The sequence below is a fragment of the Stegastes partitus genome, unplaced genomic scaffold (assembly GCF_000690725.1).
Source record: "Stegastes partitus isolate 25-593 unplaced genomic scaffold, Stegastes_partitus-1.0.2 Scaffold2452, whole genome shotgun sequence".
NCBI lineage: Eukaryota > Metazoa > Chordata > Actinopteri > Pomacentridae > Stegastes > Stegastes partitus.
This window is the reverse complement of record NW_007580183.1, coordinates 9609-16273: the sequence shown is the minus strand read 5'-3', so window position 1 is coordinate 16273 and position 6665 is coordinate 9609. Positions and strand designations below refer to the sequence as shown.

At 40.6% G+C, this 6665-nt stretch overlaps 1 pseudogene; it reads left to right on the top strand.

The window, feature by feature from the left end:
• LOC103375052 (neuropeptide Y receptor type 1-like) overlaps window positions 1–6665 on the top strand; it is a 9521-nt pseudogene that overhangs the window by 1239 nt on the left and 1617 nt on the right.

Below are 6665 nucleotides of genomic sequence, written 5' to 3'. Positions count from 1 at the left end.
CGGACCTAAAACTGCCACAGACAGACTGCAGTACTTTAACCAGACTAAAACTATTTCCACATGAAGTCAACATGAAGCATCCTGTAACTCTGCACATCCAGAACCAACATCTAGAACCTGTGAACTCCAGGTTCTGGTTCCTACCAATGATCCACATCAACATTTAGTCTAAAAACCAGAACCTTGTCTGATCCAACTTCACCACATCAGGTTCTGCTGATGTTACAGCCTCAGCAGTTGGAATGTGACCAGAGACTGGATTCTAGTAGAACCATGGATCCATCCATAGACAGACACTGAGAGGAACGTTCTGGACCAGCACCAGCCTGGATAGACATTGTGCACTTTTTTACATTTTCAAGATGAGACCTGTTCTGTCTGAGTTCTGTCTGAGTTCTGTCTGAGTTCTGCGGCTGCTGGAGTTTTATTTCTGGAGACACTGAACCCTGAAAAGGAGTCTCAATCTGTAGAGAGGAAATGAAACCGGGTCCAGTGTTCAGACGGAGACACCTGGATGAACTGACCTGGTGTCAGGTTCTACCAGAACTCAGACGTGTTCTTCCTCCTGTATGTGCTGTAGGTCAGATGGTTCTGAGGAGGTCAGGGTTCAGCTCTGATCACATTTAGTGGATTCTGTTTGAATAAACCCTGAATGTCTTCAGTGCATCACAGGCAGAGTAAATATTAGAACGTCTTGTTCCAGAACCCTGCAGGCTGCTGCTGTTCCCACCCGCCTCTACTGGACCGGAGCGCTAATTAAACGCATCCATTTGGATTCATTACAGAGCTGCAGGCGCTGAGCTGAAGCTTCACCCAAATCCTGGAGCAGACCGAGAACAACGAGCTGCACGTGTCCCGTAGTACGACCCAGTCAACCAGAACCGCAGGGCGGGTTCCTGACAGACTAGGAGCATGCAGCACACGATGGCAGGTTCTGTTCCGTCAGCAGTAGCTTCACCTCCTGGTTCTGTTCCATTAGCTGGTTCTGGTCCATCAGCTGGTTCTGTTCCATCAGCAGTAGCTTCACCTCCTGGTTCTGTTCCATCAGCTGGTTCTGGTCCGTCAGCAGCAGCTTCACTTCCTGGTTCTGTTCCATCAGCTGGTTCTGGTCCATCAGCAGCAGCATAATGATGCACGAGTCCAAACCAGTTTCCTCAATTTGCACAGCTGGTTCCCAATTAGCTAAATTGCTGCCGACCGGTGACACCGTGGACCCGATCCGTGGCCTCAGCGTCCGGAGCCCCAATTACAGAAACAACAGTCGGAGCCACAAATTGGGCCCTCGAGGAGAACCGGCAGAATCTGTGACAGAAGGAAAGTTTGATTCATTCTTTGTGGTCATTAAGGAAGAACTGAAAGCAGGAAGCTCACAATAGAACCACTGAATCTGATTAAAGCTCCCCAGAACCTCCTCAGAACTTCATCAGTACAGCAGATAGACACATGACATGTAGGAGGAAGAACACATCTGGGTTCTGCTAGAACCTGACACCAGATCAGTTCTACATCCATCCAGGTGTCTCAGGCTGAACACTGGTTCTGTTTTCTTCTTTTTTAGAAAATAATTTTCACGTCATTTCGAACAGATTTTAAGTCATTTTGAACCTTTTTAAATCAAAGTTTAAATAGTTTTGGACGATTATGAATCATAAAAAAACACAAAGTTTGTGTCATTCTGAACAAATTTCAAGTTTTTTTGGATCATTTGAAGAATTTTGAGTCATTTCAGGAAAAGAGTCGCTGAGATTTGAGAACACATTTTATGTTATTTTGAAAAACTTTGAGACGTTTTGAATCAATCTGGACCATTTTGAACTAAATTTTAAGCCTTTTTGGGTCATTGTGGAGTGAATTTTGTTAATTTGGCAAATTTTGGAAGATATTGAATCATTTAAAATCATTTAAATTTTTTAAAATTTTCTTCTGAACAAATTTGAAGTAAATTTGGACCATTTTTGAGTAACTTCTGAACATCTTCTGTGTAATTTTGAACACTTTCGGGTAGTTTTTGGCCGTTTTTAATCACCATGTCAGCAGCTGGTAGCATCAGTATTATGGGATGTCTCACCGTGGTAGCAGTTTAACGTCTATGGCTTTGAGTCATAGAAACAATCACTGGTACCCTGGATGTGGTTCTGGTTCTGATCATTCACCAGAGGAAACTTTGCAAAGTGCATTCTGGGTAAACGTTCACAGCTGGTTTTGTGTCTCTTCTGACCAGGACTACCACAGTGAAGCACGGCGGTGGCAGCATCATGATATGGGGCAAAGCACAACTTTGCAAAGTGCATTCTGGGTAAAGGCTCATGTCAGCCTGTGTGATGGTGTAGCACTCTCAGGTATATGCTGTGTGTACCTGTGCAGGTGACTCCGTTCGTCCAGTGCATGTCGGTGACGGTGTCCATCTTCTCCCTGGTGCTCATCGCTCTGGAGCGCCACCAGCTGATCCTCCACCCCACCGGCTGGTCGCCGGCGGCCGGACACTCCTACCTGGCCGTGGGGCTCACCTGGCTGGTGGCCTGCTTCATCTCGCTGCCCTTCCTGTCCTTCAACATCCTCACCAACGACCCGTTCCAGAACATCAGCCTGCCCGCCAACCCCTTCAGGTGAGCGGCGTGTTTCCTGGAACTCCTTCACAATAAAAGCACCGTTACAGCATCAATCATCAAATATGTAAAACAGTTTCTCCTGATCGTCTCTGATGTGACTCAAATCTTTATCGCATAAAAAACTGATTTTTAAGGTGGCTGTGAAGCGTTAGCTGGATATATGAGCACTTTTCATAAACTCACTCTCGGCAGGTTTTTTGTCACATTTAAATCTGAGGCTGTTTGAAGGACAACATCTGAGGAACTATTCAAGATCAAAACCTGAAACTTTCTCTGTTATTTCTCATCATGTCACTGATCCAGAATCTGTGATATCGGACAGTAGATCAGAGTTAATACCAGGAATGTCAATGATTAACCGTCAGTCGATTTATTGCTGTTTAGTGTCTGAATAAAAAGAGTCAATGAGGCAGAAGAAGAAGGTCGTGCATGTCAGAACATGTAGACCAGCTGTAGTACCTGGTTGTTCCACCAGGTGGAGCCTCTCACCGGCACTCAGGCTACAGAATCATGGGCACGTTAATGTTCAGATGTAAAAACAGTGTTTCTGTTGTGATGATTTAAGTTAGAATTGTTACTTTGGGGGGTGTTTGCAGAGGTTTTTGGTTTTTGTCGGGGTTTAGCTAGAAACAAAGACGTAATGACCTCCGGCAGCCGTCCAATTGAACGCACCAGAACTATTTTAAATAGATTAAACTTGATTCCCATTCATTTGTTTCTAACACTACGTTGTCGTCCATGTTTCCAGAAACCCAGAGTTAGCTTTAAGTGCTACTTCCTGGGTTGGTCTACCCCACTAGGTGGCGCTGTTGCTGAAGACAAAGGTCCAGCTTCCTCTGCTGCACCGCTACGTTCAATCTAAAAGGTGCAGACGTTGACAAGATGCCTGACGTGTTTAGGATACGTTAGCATCGGCTTCGTCCTCCAGCCGTGTTAGCTGCAGCTTAGCATAGATGCTAATCACCCCAAACGTTAAGCTAAACGGAAGGCCCAGTTTTCTTCTGGCTGAAAGTCACATCAGTCACTTCTTGACTTCAAACGTTTGCGTCAAAGTGTCAGAACGTCTTATTTCTGATCATTGCTGCTCGCATGCTGCTCGCTTTGCCGTGAAATTGTTTCCTCCTGAACTTTCTGCAAACTCGGGTCACCCCCAAAGTCCAAAGTGTTGGATCCAATCTGAAACCAGCGAAGTAAACCTTCCCACACACGATGAGAATAAATTATTTCCAGAGAACCGAGCGACCCAGACTGACCTCTGCTGCGCTGCAGGAGGTTTTTCACTGTTTCACATCCGGCTGCAGTGAAACCTGCACATCTGAACAACTCAGACCTGCAGGCAGCAAATACAGCAGCATTAATAAAGAGTAACAACAACAAGTCTGTTATTAGCAGGTTAACACCAATACAGACGACAGTGAGCAAAGAACGCTGAAAAAACCACTGTGAAATGTGATGTTTAAAAATGGTAAAAATAAAACAAAACTAAACTATAAACTGTAAAATAAATATATTTGTAGCAGTTTTAAATACACACATTAGAAACAGAAAATACTTTTTATAGAAATTATGCATTTTTTATATCATTTGATTTGGATGTTATTTAAAGTTTTGGTCGATTAGTTTTTGTTTTATTTTATACAAGTAACATGTAAATTAAGACTTTTTCTGTGATTTTACAAGATATTAGCTGTTTTTGTTTTTTGTGGGTTTTTTTTTTTTTAATGGAAAAATCTGTAAAATAATTGTACACTCTTCCAAAAAATATATATTTTTCTCTCAATTTTTGACCATTTTAAATAGTAGAATTTTACAGTAAAACATGATAAAAGATTAAATTAAATTAAATTAAATTAACTTAAATTAAATTAAATTAAATTAAATTAATAAATTACTATTCATAAAATACAGATTTTTGATGTTGACATTCTTTCCTTTTTTTGTTGTTGTTGTTGATTTTACTAGATATCTGTAATTTTACAAAACAAACAGAAAAATGACAGTAAATTGTAAAAACAAACAAACAGAAACCCCTATGGTTTAAACAGTCAAAAAAAATATTTTTCTCTCAAATTTTGGTCATTTTAAATCGTAGAATTTTATAGTCAAACGTTATAAAAGAATAAATTAAATTAAATTCATTGATTTAAAAAAAATAGTAAAAAGAAAAAAGACAGAGAGAACAAAGAAAGATATGGTTTAAACAGTCAAAAAATATAGATTTTAAAGTAGTATTTCAGTTTTAAAGATCCACTATTAAGTTCAGATTACATCAGGATCAGTTTCATTGTGGTTTAATGAGGTTCCAGGTGACGTCTCTCGTTATATACGAACAACAGGTTGGACACAGATATGTACAGAAACCAGGAAAACCTCTGAATATATATATATATATATTTCTAATACATATACGTGTAGTTCAGCTTTTACATGTGACTGAGTTCCGACCAGAAGACGTCTGACTGAGGAGGATCTTCTCTGATCTGCTGCTTCAGACTCTGAAGCTCTCGGCTGCAGATCGACAACTTCATCGTTTCATCTGTTGAACTTGTGCAGTTTTCACACGTCGCTGCAGCTGATTGGAAACTTTTCACGCTGCCGCCCTGACATTTGTCTCGCTGTGCGGTGAGGAGGTAATGAATGATGCTCATGAAGACGAGTTCAGCCGCTGAAGGATTTTAATCATAATTCCACCGCCGAGGCTTTAATTAACAGACGCTTACCGCTGCTGCTGACAATTAGTGGGCTGATGAATTTTCATCATGGAGAAGATAAAAGCTGCAGAGATAAAGTGACCGTGACTCGATGCTCTAATACGAGACCAAACTGTTATTCTTCAACCGGCAGAGATCACAGCGAGAAGTGATTATCTGAGATGAAAGTGATGGAGGAGCAAAAAAAAGAGAAAAAGAAAAAGATCAATTAAAAAGCAAGAGTGTCAGAAAAATACATGAAAGATGCTGGAAAACTGTGACGACGGTGAAAATAAGAGCAGATATCTGGACAATAAATCAGAGTTTAACTGGTTTAAAAGAATTCATAACTATTTGGATAAATGCATTTGTTTTATGGTCAACATGTAAATTATTAATGGTTTGTTTTCCATTTTTACCAGATCGTATCTGTAATTTAACAAAACTGAGAAAATCTGTAAAATAAGAGTTTAAAAATAACATTTATTTAATCCTTAATATATGAAATCTGTTTTTTAAAATAACAGCAAATATCTGTAAAAGTTTACTAATTATTTTCTGTAATTTAACAAAACATTTAAATGAAAAAAAAAGGATTATGTTGTTCAAAACGTTGAAAGTCACAAACGTTTTTATTTGTTTGTTTGTTTTTTACAGTGTAGATACAAGACAACAGAGTTTTTTACATTTCAGGCTTTTTGTTTTTTTTTTAGAAACCGAAACTACTTGGTTCAGTTTTGGCACCAAAACTATTAATTATTGTAAAAGAATTTTATTTTTTTAATCCCCCAAAAATTCTGACAACATTTGTTCCTCAATGAAAACAATAAATATAAATAACGGCAGACTGGAGTCGGTCTCATACGTCCAGTATTGTTCTAGTTGTTCAAAGTTGCTCCATAATTTCAAACCATAAAGTTTTCAGTAATAGAACAAATAAAACAAGCCTTTAAGGCAGTGACGTGTCAGCTGGCCGGCACCTCCAGAACCTCCTCCAGAACCCACCTGGAGTTGCTGGAGGTTCCTTCACCGGCTGAACCACCTGGACTGAGCTGAGAAAGGCTCCCGTCCCTCTAACAGAGCCTCTGCTTGTGTCTCAGGGACCATCTGATCTGCATGGAGCTGTGGCCGTCGGACAAACACCGCCTGGCCTACACCACCTCGCTGCTCATCTTCCAGTACTGCCTGCCGCTGCTGCTGGTTCTGCTGTGCTACCTCCGGATCTTCCTGCGCCTCAGACGACGAAGGTCAACCAGCTGGACTGTCGGCTGTGTGAAAGCAGCTCTGAATGTTTATGCAGAGACAGGAAACAGTTTCCTCCTTTGCTGCTTCTCAGCAATAAATCATGGCCGACATACAATAAGCT